Source organism: Argentina silus (assembly GCF_951799395.1).
Source record: "Argentina silus genome assembly, chromosome: X".
In the NCBI taxonomy this organism is placed as follows: Eukaryota; Metazoa; Chordata; class Actinopteri; order Argentiniformes; family Argentinidae; genus Argentina; species Argentina silus.
In genome coordinates this window covers 29646119-29668253 of record NC_139653.1, presented here as the reverse complement: position 1 = coordinate 29668253, position 22135 = coordinate 29646119, and the positions used below count along the sequence as shown (strand labels likewise).

Sequence of the window (22135 nt, the reverse complement as noted above, 5' to 3'; positions counted from 1 at the left end):
TGCACTGCCCCTATGCCATCAGTGGAAACTATCTCCCACTCTCCCGGAATAATAATATATAATTACAATAATAACAACAGAGCTATAAAAATGCATAGCCAGAGACGGGCAGATTGGCCCCTCTGTGATGGGAAACCAGAGTTGATACTGTAACCCCCTTGTGCTGTTGGTTGAGCACTTCAGCAAGACAAGGTTTCAGAGTGCAAACACCGTGTGTGCTTACACACACGGCTGCTTATCTGCCCCACTGATCTGGCACAACGAGGAAACACAGGGGCATCATTTCTTCCTCTTATCTTTTTGGTTTTCTTCTGGCATCCGCCACCATGAAGCAGTCGCAGAGGAGAAAGACACTGCAGGGATATCTTGTATCCTTCGTCAGAGAAAAAGCATCCTGATGCTGGCAGGGACTGACTGCATGGAAAGACAAGTCCCGCTCCAAGATATATACCCAGACAATGGGCTGGGATAGCTGGAACATGCCCATTCACAAAAGGGAAGTCCCCTGTAGTAGAATGAAGTCTGATCAGGCTTAGAGCTGTCTCACTGTTCTTCTACTGCCACTAGTCCTAGCACTGATCCCCTGCCAGCCCCTTCGCTCTCTCTTCTCCCCCTCAAAGGCAGCAGACTATAATACTTAGGAAAAATCCTGTGTCCCAGACATCCTTTTCCCCCTCCAATATTCTGTTACCCTCTGCTTTTGCACTTATGCAGGGATGAGTGGACATTCTCAAGACCAGAGCAACTACTACCATAAAACAAAAAAACATCCGCTGGAGAAAACTGAGACTGTATTTTACAGCAGACATAAAGACACAAGGACAGTTCATGAAAATAAATGGAGCAGTATGAGTGAGTTCAAGTGGAAAAGTCTCCATTCTTTGTGTTTTGCCCAAGTATGTTTGTGTAAAGTTAAGGGAGGGTGATTGACCTGGCTTGTGAGTGTGTGTGTGTGTGTGAGAGAGAGAAAAATGAGCAGCCATCTTACTAGCCTTGTCACATTCATTCACTCACTCATTCACTCCAGTGCTAGCTCTGCTGTGTATAACCACATTTCTGTCTTACAGATGGATGGATGGGCTGAAAAGGTGGCACCCCCTATTTTCCTCATGCAATGTCAATCCTCAAGCAGGGCCAGCGTCATCCATTCACTCAGAGGACAAGAGGGATCCTCAGTGATGACACAGGAGAAAATAAACACTTGTGACAGGCTCCCCTAAGGGGATGGGGGTTGGGGGATGGGGGGGGGGGTGTAGCACCTGCACCCCTCTATAGCTCCTCTCTACAGGGCCTACTTAAAGAACCATGTGCCCCCATGTGGGGTTTGCCCATATCCCTGTCATATTGGGTAAACAGGGACAAAGGCAGCGCTACAGAGGATCAAAGGCCCAGAGGGCAGAGGAAGGACAGGTCACAACTGGTGCTGGTGTCTGAGACAGGGCTTGCCTGGCTTCTCTCCTTCACAAGACAGCACAGCTGAATAAAACCCTTCTGCAAACACTATGGAACACCTTCAGATTCAACTGTGTACAACAAGTCAGAGCTGATCCTGCGGTTCAATCAATCAATATCAGAAAGGCTTTTATAAAATAGGCCTTTTGAACAACTGCAAAAGTGAAAGCTTTGGTATCATGCAATACAATGGAATATAGAACTAATGACAGGAGAACAGCAGGGAGAGAGAGAGAGAGAGAGAGAGATGTAGGTAGGGGAAGGGGGAGTGTGAGAGAAAGAGTAAATATTTCCTAGTATAATGGTCTAATCTGACCTGTACATTGTGACTGATTCACATGCTATATACCCCAAACCTGTCGGCACTTGCCCCACATCCCGCTGACAGAGGATCTGCAGCATAGACATTCCACTGTCTTTCATCAAAGAGAGAGAGAGAGAGAAAGAGAGTGGGGGAAAGGAATACTGTGAGAGAAGGGGGTAGAGAGAATCATTGGGAGGTGTAAAGTTGCCAAGCCTCTGCTCAATTTCTCCTTGCCAGATAAAGACAAGCTGAGTGAACTGTCTGATGGTACAACTTACTGCAATAATGTACATCAGCTAGGCCCAGAGAGCTGAAGTTGGGTAGAACCAGCATGTGTGGACAGGCTGAAAGGGTGAATAGGCTACTATTGGTCTGGGGGAACAGAGCGAAGGTAGCCTGGGGCCACTGAGAGCAGACTAATGAGTGGAAATACTGTGCCTCTGGTCAGGGCCATTTTTCTCTGATTAAAGACGGAGAGAGACATTATTGAAAGAGAGAGAGAGTGATGTTTAAGTGAGAGTGGAGTGGGAATGAAAAGGAATCCTCTTTGTTTTAATGGGAACTGAAGAGGAAATCAAACTCAAGGGTTTTAGCCAATGTGTAACTGCATTGGAATGACTACTGTTCTCTTTTGAAACCCTAGTAGTCCCTTAAATAAAACTTTGAAGCTGTGTTTGCCATGCCGCACAGATGAAAGGAGTCCAAGTGTAAATTACATTCACTCTCCTTTTGGACACACAGCAGCTCCTGAGCTCTCTGTCTACAGGAAACAGTGCTGTTCTTGAGGTGCGGGGTGACAGTGGGGGCGACTCGGTCCCAGAGTTACTACCTGGCACAGCCCTGACGATACTGCCATGGTGTGGGATCAGACGAGAAGAGGAATGAAAATGAGAGGCCCCCAGGGATCAGACAGTCACATCCCACAAAGAACTGTTTACCAAGGTCACATACCCCCCCGCCCCTCCCACCCCCACCAAAACCCCCAAGTGCCTGGGCTGAGACCTGGGAGACAGCGCTAATTCCCGCCCCAGGCTTGTTGGCCAAGGACACAAACAGTGAACTGAGAGCATGGGAGGCTGTGAGTGGGAGAGGGAGGGGGACCTGAATGGTAGTACAGTATGTAAGATCCATCTTAATTGGAGATTGTTCTGCAATGTCTTCTTTTTCTGGGAATTTGTGTGGGGGGCAAGAGGGCGGGGAGGTATGGTTGTTTCCCAAGTTTCTGAACAGCAGGATTAACCACAGGGGCGAAATTCAATAGCCGTCTTGGACACTGGAAACAGGTCCCTAAGTATCGCCACCATAAATGGTCAACTCTAGACCTGTTGCAAAGCGAATGAAACTAACAACACAGTGCCATTGCGTGAGCTCCTAGGGCCCTTCCGGCTAATTTCACAAGGCTTTCAGTCGACAGGGGAACGTCTGTGCCAGACAGAAGGTCATTCTGTTTGAAAGAAGGAATGTAGAAGGCCTGCTTGCCCGCAGGGTGCGTTAGAACACAGATCTACAACATGTGCTAAATAAGTCTGATTCCTCAGGCCAGGTGAGAGGAAGATCTGTGATTTGACAGCCACGGCAGTGGACAAATAGACTGTAGGAGGTCAGGGATTCACATTCCATACTTTCAGCCGTGATTAGAGAAACTATGGAAAAACTTTGGGTTATGGTTTGTAACCCCAGTTCTCTGAAGGAGATGAGGGATTGTGATCTTACTATATAATATGCACCCCTGAATACCATATTCGCTGAAACCCTATTCAATCATGCCTGGAACAGGCAGGGAGCACTTTGCATTGCTGACCCCATAAAGGCTACTGCAATGCTTGCCCATTTCATTCTGTGAACCACCTCTTCAGAAGCCTGTAAAAGATCAATCTGGTGGGATGTCTCTCTCCTTCAGAGAACCAGGGTTACATACCGTAACTCAAAGTTCTCTTTCAGTCAACTCGGTTCAACATCTCACCATGGGACATTTGCACAATGACCCGATAGACAAAGCCCGTTCAGTAAACCTGAGTGAGTACAAATGTACTCGGTTCACCCTACTCAGTTCTAGCGTCAAGAGCCATGTGCGCCATAGAAGGTGTAGTGACATCCAGGCGGTAGAATCTCACGAAAGTGTGAGGGGAAGCCCAACTTGCTGCAGCACAAATCTCAGAAAAAGAGATGCTCTTGAACAGAGCCCAATACATAGCAATTCCTCTAGTGGAATGCGCCCAAAGAGTGCTGCAGCTGTTTAGAACTGAACCCTTCTACAGTAGCATCCACTATACAGTGGGAATCCACTGTTTGGATAGTGCCCTACCTTGTACGAGGTTGGCGAAACACACAGTTGATCACACCCCCTGAACGCACCAGGCAGAGAGTGTTCAGACACCTATCCTCCAGACAAGAAGCAGCAGGGGATGTAAGGAAAACAGTCCAGTAGCACGATTACTGTACATCATAGAAATAACTTTGAGAACGAACACAACATTAGGACCTATCGTAACCCTAGAGTCAAAATAGAGACTCAAAATCTCAAAGTCGCTTGTAAGCACATCGAGAAAGAGTGACAAGTCCCAGAATGAGACAGGCTTGATTGAGCGCTCGTAAGCTTGGGCTAACCCATAGATCCATCAATTCGGGTGCGGGTGGAATATTTGGCCCTGCAATTGGGAAAGCAAGTTTCTGCACAATGGGAGGCGCTGTGGTATCTCCCCCATTGAGGTCTCCCTGGCCAATGCATGGCAATAAGGAGAAAAGATAGACTGCACAACCTCACTCTGTTCAGAGTGGAAGAAATTAGGCTGAGGAGGGAATGTGTAAAGCAGTGCGTCTGGTTATTGGTGAGCCAACACGTTCATGCCCAGAGGAACGTTGCGATCGCTAAAGACAGACGGCAATGTGCGTTCTCCTGTGATGCGTAAACATCTACAGCGGCCCTGCCGTGATGTTTCCACACCTACTGGACGACATCTGGATGGAGTTGTCATTCCCCTGCTAGGGGGCCTCCTGACAGTTAATTCCCTCCCGAATTTAGTGTGTCTGGTACAAGTGTTGCTCTGAAAGACTGCTGCTCCAATGGGGGCTCCCCATGAGGCAGCCTCTCAGCAGGAGGGAGGGGTCTCTCCACCACTGTAGTGCCATTAGGCGCCCAAGTTGCCTCAAACACATCCAGTACAAGACGAGTGTCGTGGCTAGATGAAACACCTCGAAGCAAAATGCCTCTCGCCTCCACGGTGGGGGCAGCTCGAGCCGAGTCCAGTGACTCTCGAGCCGAGTCCAGTGAGTTTGCACCTTGGGTCGGTGTGAATGAGCTTTTGGCACGATTTATCCAGAAGCCTAGGCAAGCAGGCGCAACACCAGGAGCGCTGTGTACTCTGCTGCCTGGTCCGAGGTGTCTGCACATATCAACTAATACTTGATGTAATAAAAGAAGGCTATGGCTACTGCAATAAACTCTGATATGGAAATACGCATCTTTGAGGTCTACCATGGGAAACCATTAATTGGGTCAAATAGACTTCAACAGAATGCAATGCATAAGCATTCGGGAGTGATAGGTCTGAAGGTGCTTGTTAAGGTCATATATCCAGAATGGGGACCACAAAATAATTTCTGTGGAAGCCCAGCTGGGCTTCGTCCCTCGGCACTGTATGGACAGCTCCCTTGTATTCTCCCTTGTATTCTCCCTCGACTGTATTCAGTCGCTTAGGACTCAGGCTATGTTCCAGTCCCTGAGTGTCCTGGTGTGGCTGCTTGGCGGTCTGAGCCGGTCTCTGTGGATCTGCCTTGGGGATCTTGAAGTGTAGGGGAGGAGCTTCATAGTCACCACCTGTGCAGTGGTAGGGCTTCCTTCTTCCTGGATTCGACCCTGGTCTGCATGTTGACCATGACCTGCCGAACAGTCCTGAGAGGTTGACGGGCCATCAAGTATACATTATGCAGGAAGCTCGACACCAAGTTTCTCTGCGGCCCATTTGCAGAAATGGACTCCTTATAACCCTAACGCGTCTGGTTAGATGGCTCTCATCATAGATTCCTGACCTTACAATTGGGAGCATGCTCACCAAATGAAGGATATAGAAGTTGTCCTCACGAGTGTAAAATGTTGAGGGAAGTGGGACACGCAAGATTAAAATCCCACAAAGCCTCCACTATTACAAGAGCACTATGTATTCTTTAATCTGTTTCCCTGTCACTGATTGGATTACCGGGCAGGAATTTATATTGACCTGAACACTTGAAAAAGAGGACTGGATGGGATAGAGATAAAGAACTGTATATTTATTCCCTAATAAGCTTCAGACAGTTATGGACACGATAAAGTGGACTCTACATAATAGTGGTCACATGGCATAGCTGGTAGGTCACATGGCCTAGCAAACATAATACAAAATAACTAATTTAACAGTTAAAAAAAACACGCAAAACCCATAAGGTATTTGTCTCAAGGACATACAGGAGTTTGTGCATGCAGGCCTAAACCAACAACTCAAAGAATGCATCTCAGTTTTCTCCTTAAATACCTTTCCCAACAATCAACATCAGAGACCAGCATTACAATGGCATATAACTAACAAGTGTACGTCCACCGGGCATGCCTATTCAACTGTAAATAAGTGTATATAATAATAACAGTGAACTGGGGGAAGCAGGCTAACGGTTCTGACTAATTCAATCTCTTGTTGGTGAACCAGACTAGAGTGTATTTAGATTTTAGGCTTTTTGACCCTTTTTGATTTGAATGCAGCAGTAATGCAGCCTGTGTTGGGGGGATATTTTCCATTGTGAAATGTTTTGGGGAAAATAGGTCCTTCCTTGCATCCTTGACAGTGTTGAGGTTGTTTTTCATGTAATACAAAACATATGTATATCTCTCTAGTAATACAAAATTGGGTGATTTCAGATTGGGGGGTTGAAATGGGATCTGCCATGTCAATGAAGGCAGTAGTCACCTTCAGAAATGACATCATGCGGCCCAAGCAGTCTTTTTGACTTTACAATGACATTGTGTGTGGTATCACAGCCTGTGAATGAATGGAATCCTGGTAATGCCTGACCGTTTTGCTTCCCAAGCTTTTCACAAATGTTATTGACAGAGATCTCCTGATAGTTATTTCCCATAGGCGCTCTGGCCAAGGCAGAGAGACACTGCTTCCATATTCACCAAATGTGGAAACTTGGTGGATAGGCAATGAGTGTGAAAACATAAAGCTCAAAATCTCGAATTCTGTGTGCACAGAATCTATTAAATATAGTATGTCACTTGTGTTAAGTAATGGTATATTATTGAATATTGGTATACTACTAACAAATAAACAAGCAAAATTAAGTGTGACATCACCTTGAAAACTTGTAAACTTGTAAAAACAAAAATGGACATAATAATTTTGGCACTTTTATCTGCCTTTTACATGCCTTTTGTAAGGTATTTCTTGCAGCAGTTAGCAAAAAATCTAATTCTTCCATAGGTAGGTCACTTGTGATAAGTAATGGTATATTATTGAATATTGGTACACTACTAACAAATAAACAAGCCATTAAGCCATTGCTTAATGAACCCAAATTAAGTGTGACATCATCTTCTTGAACTTATGCACATGTGGGGTTTTATGTAAAAACAAAAATGGAAAAAGTCTTTGATTTTTGGGACCCCTTCTGAAATAGATTTATATATCCCAAAAAACGTTTGTGCCTTTGGCGCTTTAATCTGCCGCGTAACGATTTCATCATATTTTTATGCTAAGCAACTGGACTAGTGGAATAGTGAACCCTGAATCAGCAGGATTCCTGTGAGGAAGAATAAGCAACCTAATGCCCCGGGGAAAGTTAAGTTAACCCCCAGGGGTTAAGTTAGGTAGCCAGGTCCTATTGGAACACACAAGCACGGCTTGTGAATAAACAAGATTGAAGAAGAGTGAAAAGAATTAAATGGATTGCAGTAGCCTTTATAGGCCAGGCATGATTGAATAGGGTTTCAGTGAATAGGGTGCGCAGAGGTGCATATCCCATAGTGAGATATCGAACCAAGTCGACTGAAAGAGAACATGATGATTTTGTAAAAAAGAAAGAAAAAAAAGAAGACCTTTGCCAAAGGTCTTGAAAATGTTCACTTTTAGTGGAGGTCTGTACTTATTCAGGATGCTATATGTGTTTCCACACCCCAGTTAGACTGTGAACTATGGGCACATTGATCCTGTATGTCCTCCCTCTTCTCTCCAGCATACTATCATCCCTCCCAACTACTCCTGGATTCCATCACCCCCGACGTCTCTACGGCAACAACCCCTGGAGATGTAGACAACGGTTTCTGCTAAGTTTCCTACAGATAGATCTCTGGCTGCTGACCAAAAGCACTCTCAAGCTAAAACATATATTAAATAATGCAATTTCAAACATTTGCAACAAAAACAAAATGACAGCGGGCTCCAAACAGATACTTGCAAGAAATTGAGATTCACACAAAGAACTTTAGCAAAAAAGCTTGTGAAAAACTTAAATTGGATTGCTTTGCACACACATACACACACACACACACACACACACACACACACACACACACTATTTTAATTTGTCAACCTGGGTGTGAATATATGTGAGACATGGTCATTAATTTACAGGAGGAGAATAAACAGACATGGTTAAAGTGTGGTTTCATCCCTCCAGCTCCTATCAACTGAGAAAGTAACACAAACACGCAAAAGGTTAAGATAAAATTAGTCTTCCACACAAAATCTGTTCAAAAACCCAAACACAAAACAAACGAATACCCTTGTATGAACATGTTTCAGGACATTAAAATAAATATGCAGTTCTAAACACAGGCTCAGAATGCTTTATTTAGGTTGTCTAAATGTTTATCTGTCTTGCCTTGTAACTCTTTCGAGAGACCAGAGATGGTTGTTGTGCAGCTCTGAGAGATCACAAAACAAACTGGGTGGTGAGATTTCAACAAACTCAAAGTCTGACTTTCCACTTCTGGCTCTTAGTCAAATCATTAAAACTTCTCTACATGTTGATCCAGTTCTCTCAATACAGCGTTGGAGGTGAACGCTGAGTTTGGCAGATGACGTATTGCCTTTGATAGCGCCAAGACCAACACAACTTCATGACAACAGCAAAACAGAGCAATAATAAAGAAATCATGCACTGTGCTAACACTACATGAGTGTCTGCATCTGCTACTGTGGTGGGCTCCACCACCTCAAACACTGAATTAACTCAACTGTATTCTCATATGTGCCATATGGTGGTATATGGCACTTTTAGCATCAAGCTAAGCTTATCACATACTGTACATGTTGTGAATATAACATTTGTCTACAGTAGATAGTACCGTATTTTAAGCAACAGGTTAATAGTAGCAAAACCCTTGATAAACGATATCTTTAATTCTAGTGCCCTAAATTCCTGTTCACTTTGAGTATCCTTTACAAATAGTAGGTTACATCGCTCCCTGAGGGGCCACATCTTACAGCAGTGAAGGCCCAAAATGGCACCCACAACCACAGACCTGGAAGCAGCAGCAGTGCCCACACTGCCTCACACTGATCTGGGAGAAAAACAGCCCTTCAAACAAGAAGCCTGTTTGTGAGGCTGAGGGGAGTGTCAGCCACTAGTTTTGCTTTAATATAGTTTTGCTGATCCTCTCCCTGGCTTTAGAATAGCACACACATTCGGATACTGAGAAACTCATGTCATATGTGACTTATTGGTTCAACATTTGAAATAGAAAGCTGTGGTTACTCACAGTTTTAGGAAGAAAGACCCTCTTTAACTCTCAGGGCCGCACGGAGGCAACGATCTAAGTCAGGCAAATTTAGGAGGGTCAGTTTCAGGAAGAGAAAAAGAAATGAATCTTGCAAACAGGAAGACGCTGAGGATGCAAAATTCCCTCCTATATTCTGGAAGCCTCCTTTTTCCGTAGGAGCTGTCAGCAACAGTCCAGTTCAGAAGTTCAGTCCCAAATCTTCCCTCATGGTGAAGATTAATTTTCTGTTCAACAATGTGAATACATTAAACTTGGGTCTCATCATACATTGCTTAGAAATTATGTTATAAATCGTTGTTTTGGGCGGGAATGAGTAAAGTAGTATAATGTTAGTTGGCAACATCCTGGATAATTGTATTTTTTGTTCTTTCCAACTAATGTGGTCAAGAGCAATCAGCTTAAAGTCGGACTTAAAGTATTTTTTTATGCTTTTGTTATGTGTCAGAGTAACAACAATGTAGCACAAATTCATTTGAGTTTCCATGTTCACTATCAAAGTTAAGTTTATTAAACCAGTGTTAATTAATTTCCTCTGCTCAGACTAACTTTTGGCTCTCTAATTTCCTCACATGGTTTCTACTACCACTGCTACGCTGATGACACTCAACTCTTTCTCTCTTCCCACCATCTGATACACAGGTAGTGACACGTGTTTCTGCGTGTCTTGCAGACATTTCTGCTTGGATGACAGCCCACCACCTCAAGCTCAACCTTGACAAGACTGAGCTGCTTTTCCTCCCTGGGAAAGCATTCCCTCTCCAAGACTTCTCCATCACTGTCGAGAACTCCACTGCGACCTCCTCCCAGACAGGAGAGAAGCAACACAACTCTTGGTCCAGACACTTGTCATCTCCCGCCTTGACTACTGCAACACACTCTTGGCCAGGCTCCCTGCCTCCGCCATCCAACCTCTGCAGCTCATCCAGAATGCTGCCGCCCGTCTGGTGTTCAATCTCCCCAAATTCTCCCATGTCACCCCCCTCCTCCGCACCCTTCACTGGCTCCCAGTAGCAGCTCGCATCAGATTCAAGACCCTGGTGCTCACCTACCGGGCGGTAAAGGGAACAGCCCCTCCCTACTTGCAAGTAATGTTCAGCCCCAAACCCCAGCCCGATCACTCCATTCTTCCACCTCGGCTGGTTGCCTGGAACCGCTGCCTCTACAAGGATGCAGCGGTAGCGCTGTTCAGTCACAGCTTTTTACTGTCTTGGCCCCTGGTGGTGGGCCCTGGAATGAGCTTCAGGACTGCAGAGTCACTACCTATCTTCCGCCGTAGACTAAAGACCCATCTCTTCAGGCTACATCTTGACAGTCCCTCCTAAGACCTCTTCACCCCCCACTACCCCTCGGTACAGTTCCTCTATTGTTAATAATAAAAAGAAATTAAAGAAATCTAGCATTGTGACTGCCAATGTTACCTGGTCCTAGCATAGATTTTTGCTTATGATGACTGATGTATAGATGATTCACTTACTTTAGACAAATGTACTTGTTGTAAGTTACTTACAGTTACTTCGTAACTTGCGTCTGCTAAATGTCAAAAATGTAAAAAAATGTTTTTGTTTTTTTAAAATGACTAGATGTGTATCTTTGGTGGTTGAATGAAAGCCCATCGAGCCAGTCAATATTATAGCTGGTTCCTAGCTAGTACTAGCTACTACTCAATTAAATCATAGAATACCTCATATTGACTGGTAGAGTATTCATATGCAGAGAAAATTTCCTAGTCAAAATCTGCCGACATCTATCAGCAGGGATATGAAGTTTATCCTAACTTTCACTAACTATTAGCTAGCTGTAGAACTCTACCGTCTAGATGGCTGGGCACACAACTTTGTGTACAGTCGCGGTGGGCACACTTCACCATTGCCTTATCATGATTGGAGAACATGCAACTGTTGTAATTTGTGATGGTATAAAATATAGAAGGAGGTGGCGCACTACGAAGCATTAAACATTATTTCTGAGACAACTTAGATATGAAACTTGGCCTATTCAATGGATTAATAAAAACATGTTTTCCTTCTATCCCTTTGTGTGTAGGTTTACAAAATCAGTAGTGCTTATTTTACAATATTATAGCCTATTATTTGAAAGCAGCCCAAGGACAGTATTATTAAGCAATCCAATCCCTATTGAGATGCGATTAGTTTTACAAGGGGACGCGGGGTAATGTAATCATTACCACCGCATCTCCATAATTTTAGTCCGGTGCGAATCGACAATATCAGTAACGGACTGTTCGTGATTGTTACAGACTGTTTGCGACCACGGTTCTAATAATTGTGGCCTCTTTCTCCCTGTTTTTTAGCCTGTAAAATGATCATGATTTTCAATAGGCTACATGGTGTGAGATCTGTCCGCTCCAATGATCATCAGAGACAGGGGAGGGAGAAGGCTTTCAGAAGTATCATGGTCCATGGTGTGTGGCCTGCAATTTTAATGATGCTGGGTGACAATCGTTGGTAGTTGTGTGGCTGCTATAGGCCTACTGTGATCAGTAAAAGTAAGCTGTCATGTGGATATCCTGTCATTCATATTATTTTGTAGGCTATAAGAAATAAAACTCACAAATGTTAATCTGTAAACAAATTATATTTTCACTGTTTTACTGCCCATATCCAATGAATCATTTGTAATTGCCTAACATTCAGTATTTGTATGTTCTTTTTCGTCCCTGTCCAGCATATCATGTATCATAGTTGGCTACAAATGAATAACTTTCATTTAGGTGTCATATCACTGCTGCTAGCTTGTTCATGGTGACATTCATGATCTGTAGGCTACATTTTGCTGCAGGGAGCTCTGCTTACAACAAGCTCAAATAATTTCCCATTAACAAGCAATAACATGAAAATGTGTCTAGCCACTTCCCCTATATACGGCAAGGGATGAAATTGTAATCCAGGCCCACTCCTCCCCTAGAACAGTGAAGTTCTTAATTTAAAACCCTCAAACTACCAACAGCAGTCTGGCCAGACCCCTGATGGTACATTTAGCGTGTAAAAAATTTATATTTATTCTAAGCTTCCAATTCTTCATGAATTTATCAGAAAAACATGTCCCCAACAACTTCAAACCATATTGTTGGTGTTGAGTATTAATTTGGTATTCATAAAAGTACAAATGTTGTGGGTGAGCAAAAAAAGGCACAATTCACTCAATTTAGCCTATGGGAGGTGAAAAAATAAAGTCCTGATTAACACTACATTTTGGCATGTACAACTTGTCATGGCACTGCCCACATCATAAAAATAGCTTTCAAGTGATTTTAAAGATTCAGGGCATGTGAAATCCTGGGCCCTATTTAGGGCCCTTGGTTTTAAGAACTTACTGAAGACACTGTCCGGGACAAACAAAAACATTTTAGCAGGCTCAATGCTGGAGCAGGGGGTCAGGTCAGTCATTTATACAGACAGTGATCACTCTTTTCAAAGGGAGTGTTCCATGGGTCTGTAATGAATTATAATATAGGGCTGGAGTGAGGGAAGATGAGCAAATTTGTTATTAACTGTGGACTGATGTCACAGCCATCTTCTGCTGTCCTAGCCTACTGTAGGCTACTTTTCTATCCAGTCTCAATCCCACTGAAACCCAAACTCCTGTCTCGCATGAAAATTCCTCACTCTATCCTGTAATCCATAGGTTGCATTATCAGAGGCATTGAGGTAAACCAGCGTTGCGATGGCAGTATGAACTTTTAAACACTGGCCTGTATGTGACCCTGAATGGTTTAAGAAAATCACCTTTTATACAGATGGAACAGGAGTTCTTTGCATTCTCCAGCCGTCCCTTCTATTTCTAGCCATATTTGGAACAGCTACATGGCCACGTCCAGCCATATTCAGTGGCTTAGTGGAACATCTCTTACTGCTGCTTCCAACTGTTTGTTTGTTTTAAAAATGTTGCCCCGATGTTTCTCATTTCTTAGGACATTATCCTGTTTCAGGTCCTTGAAGGTTACAAAATTATTGAAATTGAATACAAGCATCTGTTGAAAGCACTTGTATACATGTCTTACAGATCACCTTCGACATCTCAAAGAGTACATATTTGAGAAATCATTCACTCCATCTGTTAAAGCATTCACTCCATCTGTTAAAGTTAGTAGTTCTACTACTTACTATTGTGTTGGTGTTGGCTTGAAATATTCAGGACTAATAGAATTCCTCCTCAATGCCTGTATACTGTACAGTTCAGATACAGTGAGGAAATATCCATTTTGTAATTTTTTGTTGTTGTTTATTATTATGTTTTTCTTTTGATGATCTTGAGGGTGACAAAAATAACTTGAGGCAAAATATGTTAATTCCTTCTCTCCCTAAACTATAAATTTAATGCCGTGCTTCACAACCTTCAAGAATTCCTCTAACACTCGCAGAGAGTACACAAAGTCAGCACTGGACTGTTTAGACCACCTGTCAGACCCTGCACATGTAAGAAACACCCTTGCGAAGAGTCACATGTGTGTGGTGTTAAAATAAAGACATTTTGTGCTAGAATAACCATAAGGAGAGCTACTAATGAGTTTCATACAAACTATAATGAGATCTGGACCTGGGGGGGGGGGGGGGGGGGGCGACAGTACAGGTGTTCAAATTGCATACTTTACTCACCAACAGTGGTCTAAAAAATAAATCTTCAACTCCTTTTATAACCTGCACATCTTTCCCATCTAAACCCTGCTCATATTGTCAATCAGCACCAATTGACTCCCTGAAACACGGTGGCTCTTTAGCAGTCTTCCCAAAACACTCCACTGTCCATCTGATGGGTGATTAACTTCTAGTGTGTGGTTAAAGTACTGATATTGTAATAACTTTATGTATAACCAATATTGGTTTGTTTAAGGCTGATGGAGGTTTTAGGGTCAACTTAAGCTCCCTTTCACTTGATGACATCAATTACTCATGTAGATCCATATATATCAAATTCTTCCCTAATTCCAAAATGACAGATGTATTTTTAAGTTTAAAAAGTACCCTTTTTTATGACTCAGTATTTTCTGAAAGTCTGCCTTGGCCAACAGCTGATCCTTTACAGCAATGATATTTAAGATCAGAGCCCAAACCCAAATAAACAACCAAACCACATTGTCACTTTTATCCCCTCCAGGCCAGAGATGAGGTTAGCTGCCTTGCCTCACATCTGTGTGGCAGAGGAACTAGACTACAGGGGACTCCCTAAATATACTGAGACCACTCTCTCACCCATCTGGACACACCCTCTCACTCTCCAATACATACACTCACATATTCATCACTTGTGTTCCTTTGAACAGTCTCCATCATAGTGACATTCTGACAGGCTCTTCTATTATGCCATGACCTCAACCAAACCCTCTGGAGGAAATTAGGACAAAGGAGCCATCAACTGACTGATCTCTGCTTTTATCACAGTTAATCATAAGCTATTCATTCTGTTCAAAACAACCTCAGTGAAATACTACTGATCAACTTCCATTCAATGGATAATGAATCTATATGGCACACTAGTGGACTGATCTGTGCAGGTAGAGGGGTGTGATTACAATACTGCATCAGAATAATCAGGAGAGCAATTATGGGTGTAGGGGCTTGTATCATTACACATGCTTACATTCAAATTGCCCACTTAACATACCTCTCCAACAGGCACATGTGTTTACCATTAGCCAGCACACTAATCGGCCAAACATTATTATAGCACACTTAATGGTGTAGCTGTGTTTTGCTCAAGTCTGTATCATAAGTGCTGGGACACTTATGATTTATTCATTTCTATACAAATCACAGGAACACGCTTTGAAAATAAGATGATGGTGCCTTGTTTCATCACATATGCATCACATGCACTCTAATTCTCACATACACTGATAAGTGGTCATTTATGGTAATCCAATTTTACATTTATATGAATACAATTGCTGGCAAGGACTCGACACAACAGCCATACTCTCTGATCTAGAGCTCATCCTACATGAGGGCAAAGTGAAAAGGTTTGAAAGTCATCGGAAGTGTATTCTTGACAAAATAATTCACAGACGAAACAATGCTTGAGCAACTGTTTGAACTTGAAAGTGTGTTATATAGAAGCACCCATGTGTGTCTCACTGGCTCAGTGTCATGCATTTTGAGTCAGATTCACATGCAACCCCTAACAAAAGTGGCTGTGAGGCACAGATGATGTGGGGGAACATTACTCTGTGAAACCTGCCAATAAAAAATATATATTTATGAGAGTGAGGGACTTTTAAACTCATTAATTTAACCTTATTGTGGTCATTTGTCATAGATATTTAATCAGACGTTCAGACTACCATAGAATAACATTGAACATTAATCTGGGATTAAGTGTAATTTTATTATTGAAAATGAACATTTTAATTCCGCTATAAATCATAAAAGGATCCTTCACTGAGAAGTACCTTATATACCCTATGGTACCCTATGGTACATGGTATGTGTACACTATGTTCTAGACACAACTACATGGAGAATGGAAACACATACACAAAAGATAAGGCATAAACCAAACTGATTTGTACTACCTTAGTACAATGAGAGGCAAACTGGTGGTCTGTATTGTGATGTTGATTGATGTATCATGTATAACAGTGAAATAAAATAACTGTTATTTTAGTACATTCTGCTAACAGTCAAACAATATCAATCAGTATTTAGCCTGGTAAAGGACAGTCATTCCACCAATTCTATTTCCAAATTGGGATTAGCTACTAAAATGCCATCCCCTACCTTAAAAATAAACTACTGCTTAAAAATCACTATTTGAAGCTCCTTATTCATACAAAAATCTGAATTGAGTAACTTTGTTGAGTACCTGCCCAGAACCAATGGGGTGATATTGGACAGATGGGATTATGTGGGGCTGAGATTAACATTTCTGCAGACCCAAAACATTAAGGCGTATGCATTGTATTCTAAGTACAATGCATACATTGAAGGCTTAGGAACATAAGCTAAAATAAATAAATAAATAAAATGCACTTGCACGTATGTTTCAAGCATTCACAAAAAAAAACATTCTCTTGTTTACATTATGACACTAGAAATTGGAAATAAATATCCATCTGACGTAGCCCATAGATGCATATCAGTAGTATTTTCTTAACTTGCCTTTTCTATCATTGGCATTTTCCAAACTCTAAAGACAATAGTCCCTTGAGCAGATCTGAGAGGAAGAGACATAAGTAACAATACATCAGAACAAAGGGAAAGGCTTTGATGATGGTTGTGGTGCTGTCTGATTACTTTGATCAGACAATAGCCACTCACGTGCCATCTGCATCTTTTATCTTCTCAATGTCTTTTACAAGCTAACTGTGACCCTCAGATCACATCCCATAATAGATACATCAGGGAAAACATTATACTAGTCTACACCATGCCTATCTTCACTGCTCTCACTACCACCACTGTTGTTACTTCTTCTTTTTCTACACACTACTACCAATATTATTATTATTATTATTATTATTACATAATATAATTTATTTTTTGTAATTGAAATCAAATTAACAGTGTATTAAAAATATGTTTCTGTAAATAGACTACAATGTCACAACAGCAGGGTGCCTCAGTAAACCCATAAAAGTATCATTCTAGAAGTGATATTTTAAATGCCTTAGGGATTTGTTGCCCCAATCCATTTTCACCTTTTATGACTCTGACACAAGTGTGTCTACCAGGGGACATATTTAACATTTAAAAAAAAATATATTTTATCTTTGAAAGCCAAAACGTAGCCTGCAGGCCATTTGTTTGAAACTGGGCTGTAGTTTAAATTTTGATCATTTCAAACACTGTACATATTTGGGGTGAAAGCTTTTGAAGGTTTGCCTAATGTCATCATAACTGGAAAAGAAGAATCAATCACCAAAAATATCATAAGCTGCATACCGGTAGTCGTTCTCCTAGCATAGGCCAAGGAAACAGCCATACATTATCAGCCATAACACTTTGAACAGTAGCCTACAGTAGGTTTATGCTTGAGGGACCTATAGCTAAACTTCCAAATTATAAAATGAAAATCAATATAGACCCAACCAGTTTTGATGATTTCCAGATAACAATGTTCTGATTTAGGCTACACGTGAATTCAGTCGACTAAATATGTAGGCTTAGTGTATCAAAAGGCTTACTGAATCATATTATCATACAAATCTGACAATAATTTATTAGGCAACGTCCATACTAATACATTGATTTCATGTTCATTTCCATAAGCTTCTATCTGCTTTTTTTCTATTAAACGGGCATTTAATATGACATGTAGAGAAATATGTTAATATTCATAGGCTACTTGATTACAACAGTGACAATGTTCGACCACACGAATCGTTGTGATTCAATTCCGTAGGCCCAACAAGATGTACAATGGACTTTAATGTTTTCATATTTAAGATAACTTTAAATACTTTGCTTCGTGCAGGGGCGCCCCCTTCCACTTACATATAAAGAGCAGGATCTACGAACCTCGTGTAGCCGTTTAGTTTGTTCCAAGTTAGATTGTAACAATATCAACATGATTTCACCTGGTATGATATGTAACAAATGTTTAGTATCGCCAACTGTATTTTAACCCGACACAGTAAGCCTTAGCCAACCCTCCCCATTCGTTCCAAAAGCTCCCGCAACTCTCTCTCTCCCTCCGTAAGCAGCACCCATCTCTCTGTCTTTTTCTCCGTCCTTACCTATCTTGCAGGAGGGTAAAAGCTGCGACCAGTCCGATGAACTAGAAGAAAAACGCATTCTTATGATGGCAAATCCGTACGGGGCCCTCCATTAGTCTCGGGCTCAAAGTGCAGGTTAACTGTGGAAAATGTAAAAGAGACGGCAAACAAGTTTTGGTTGGGACTTTGGAGCTAAGGTGCGACAGCCGACGTTTAAACTCTAGTAGAGGTAAGTACTTTTTTCTGAAGTTCCGAAGCCGGAATGGCACTCTGTCTGAGCTGTTTTAACTTCTTCCCCTTCTCGCTCACCCTCTCACTACAACTGTCTTTTTCAGCACACACATCCTAGAACATAGTATCATATTGCTCAGCAAATCATGGCAGCGGCTCGGAGCCTGATCGTCAAACCAGGAATGTCCCAGCCCCACAGCGCAATACGTTGAGAGAGCGTAGTGAGCGGTGGGGGTGAGGATGTTTTGTTTTGTTTTTTTTTGGGGGGGGGGGTGGCTACCACCCTGATTCTTCTCATCCTATATCATTTCACCCCGCTCTATAGCTACAACTACTGTAAGAGGTTCAGTGCTCCAATTCATGTCAGTTGTTTTCATTATTGAATTATAATAAGGCATCATTATTATCACTATAATCACAATCACTGTTAATGATACTGTACTGATTTCAACTAGTAGACTACAGAAGCAGTAAACATAGTTATAAGACTACGGCAACTATTACTGTTACTATTACAGAATAAGAGGTTTTCCTGTAGGTCTAAACGAATGGGACTCTTCATGGGACACATTGCTACATAGCGTTTAAGTGTTATACTCAGAGCTTTAATCTGTTCATCATTGATATTAATAATTCAATATGGTAGGTGGGTCACAAAATATTGCTTATTTTCTTAAATCACCTGTACGTTGTATGGTCAAATAAACTTTGATTCAACATTCATTTCAAAACCTGTGCTGTTATAACAGAGTGACTGCTGACAACTCTTTATTTTTTCCACTTAAGGAAGGAGAAGAAAAATGGCCATACCAGTGCCATGGTACAGGTTTGCTGTAATGGAATATACTGTAGCTTTCAGACTTGCTCACAAGCCCCATTCAATTGAATTGTAGATATGTGAGAAGGAGACGTTTGAACAACTAATATCTATGAGTAGTTTTTGGCATCAGAGTTGTTGGTTGGATAGGCTGGTTGTTGGTTGGCTCACGCTATTTCCTCAGCACTAGATGAAATGCCTGCCGAAGAGGTGGATAGAAGGAGTTCTTCATGAGTCACAGGCTTATGTGAAACAGTCATCTGTCATTCTCTCCAACTCTGATGATGCTGGGCCCACCCTGCTTCAGACAGCAGGTGTAGCTCTCCTTCTGACAGCTAATTTCTATGGAAGGTGTGATGCAATCCCCCTGAGGTTGGACCAGCCAAATTAGAGGCCTCAGCAGTCAGAGCCAAACCTAACAACTAGTGGACCTCTGACACTGAAGGATAGGGAAAACAACATAGAGATGGGAGTTGGTTTGTTTGTGCTTGTTGAATCTGTCTCTTTGATATGGCTTTTCATATTTGAACACTTCCTTCTCTCAGTCACTCTCTCGTATCTTTCTGTGCACTACTTTCTGCCCATCTACAACTTTTCATCCTCCTCTCCCAACCTTTGACTTGTCTTTACCATCCGCCATTGTGTTACATTCCATATGCAAAAAGTATGCATACAATTCAATGTAATCTCATCTCTCACTTATATAAAAAGTGATACCCCTAACCTATCTCAGGTCATCTACCTATTGCATAAATATTTATATCTCTGCCCTCTTGACTCTCCCTTGCTCTCTCTCTTTATTGCTTTTTTTTTCTCTCTCTCTCTCTCTCTCTCTCTCGCTCTCTCTCTCACCCACTCTCTTTCTGGACAGGGGCAGCAGAGGGGGGTTGTGGGGGGCTGGTGGGAGAGGAGACTGAGGATCTGAGTTCAGAGGGGGGTGAGAGGGGTGATTGGACACAGTCGCATGTGAAAGACCAGAGAGTGGGGAGTCCACACAAAAGGCTAGGGAGGGGGCCATGGGGTTGGAGGGGGCCAGGGGGAGAGAGGCCACGCTGGGAACTGAAGCTGACAGCACAGACACTTCTTCTCCACTGAGGGGACTGCTGTCTCTGCCCCCCTGGGGTATACTCACTTATCTGTACAGACCTGCCAACTCAACACTCTGTGTACCACACCAGCATCAGAATGTTGTTCACCAAGACCAGAGCAGCAGAAACAATAACCACACAAAGCACCAGTGACCTCTGCTCCACATTAGACTGATATGATGTTTGCTTTCTTCCAGCTTGTCTTTCAGTGGCTAAAGGCTAGATCAGATACTGAGAGATAACAAGGGGGGATTTTGGCAAAACAATGCAAAATAGTGTCAAATGTTTTAATGTCAGTAAATAGAGAGAAATACCAACCTCAAAGAGAGTTGCTTTCATGGTAGCATATCATATTGGAAACCAGTGGACAATATTACAGCAAATGTGTTACTAAGAGCTTAGGTCCTAAACCCCATGGGCTGTTTATTGTTGGCTGTGGGTACATCCAGCTTGCTGTCCTTCGCTTTGAGGATAATAAGCCGCTGACCACTGTCAACAGAGTGTTTACGACCTGCAAAGCAGGGCTCAGGTCTGTTGACTCTGTCAGCAGGAGAATGACAAATGCCTGACTCCCACTGCTATTAAAAGGCACTTTTAGATTGCAGGAGTGCCATCCCTCTGTTTTGGCATTCTGGGTTCGGGGTAGGTTCAGTGGGCTGTTAAATCAAACAGGGAACAAATTACTAAAGGAGAAACCTGATGCAAAGTTTGTTGATATGGCTGGTGTGTTAAAATAGTTAAAAAGTAGGCTGTGTATAGAAACGTGAGGAAATTGATATCAATCCATGAAGTAGGATTGAAAAAATATTTCCTTACTTTTTCTATATTGCCTGTGCTAAGCAAGATTATAACATTCTGTGACATTTATAACGAGTCATATTGTGCTAACATAACAAATATCCCAGCAAAAACCATCAGGGTTCTCCATTAAGATCACAAATAATGCTTTGACTAGATGAAAGAAATCCAGTAGTAAATAGTGAGCAAAATACACTTTACATTTTACACTTACACTTTACAACACAGACATAACGGCACATATTGCCTGGCTCAGACAGGTGCGTGCGTGCGTGCGTGCGTGCGTGCGTGCGTGCGTGCGTGCGAGTGAAAGAGTGAGTGAAAGAGAGATTTGAGAGCAACCCTCCCCATCTGGTTTGTGCATCACTGTAGTAGGATCACATTATCCATCGGGGGCTCTCTCTGGGAATTTCATCAGTCTGTAACATCTCACTTATTCACACATATCCCTATGCTTTGCCCAGAGCACTCTCATGGCTGCTCTTCCTGGCACAGCAGTGACCCCCACACATCCTCTGGAGGACCTTTAAAGCTCCCCCATTTACTATTTACTCCCTTTGTCTTCTGTCATCAGAGCAAACCCCACTAAAAATCTATGATGCATTAAACTGCCAAAACCCCAAAACGCTCTCTCATTTGTTGGCTCAGTATTATGCCTGTGCATTGAGTGTGCCTCCACAACATGTACTGTACAAGTACAACTATCTCTTTATTATCTGGGATGGACCAAACAAAGCTGGGAGGGAGGAATGTCAAACACCAAGGGGATTTTAAACCCACCCCAAACATGGTTTGATGTAGTCAGATGTTAAAGAGATTCCAATCACATGGCCTAGTATCATAACAATAACAAAATCAACATTGACATGAAGCAGTCATGATAAACCATTAAGGTGCGATCTGGGGAATTTTGGAGCAGCAAATATCATTCCTGTGAATGCTGATGTTTCCTCCAGTCCCAAAGTCTCACAGTGACCTTGTGATTTACTAACCAGAGCTGGTAGACCAGATCAGAATT

General features: G+C 42.3%; 1 protein-coding gene across 1 annotated transcript in view; it reads right to left on the bottom strand.

The window, feature by feature from the left end:
* Positions 1 to 18525, bottom strand: part of cdon (cell adhesion associated, oncogene regulated) — a 41345-nt gene extending 22820 nt beyond the window's left edge. The window contains exons 1-2 of the mRNA XM_083695592.1: positions 18421 to 18525; positions 18205 to 18323 (exon numbers count right to left, since the gene is read on the bottom strand). The gene's annotated coding sequence lies outside the window, so the exon portion shown is untranslated. The remainder of the gene's footprint in view (positions 1 to 18204; positions 18324 to 18420) is intronic.
* Between the last annotated feature and the right edge of the window lie 3610 nt (positions 18526 to 22135).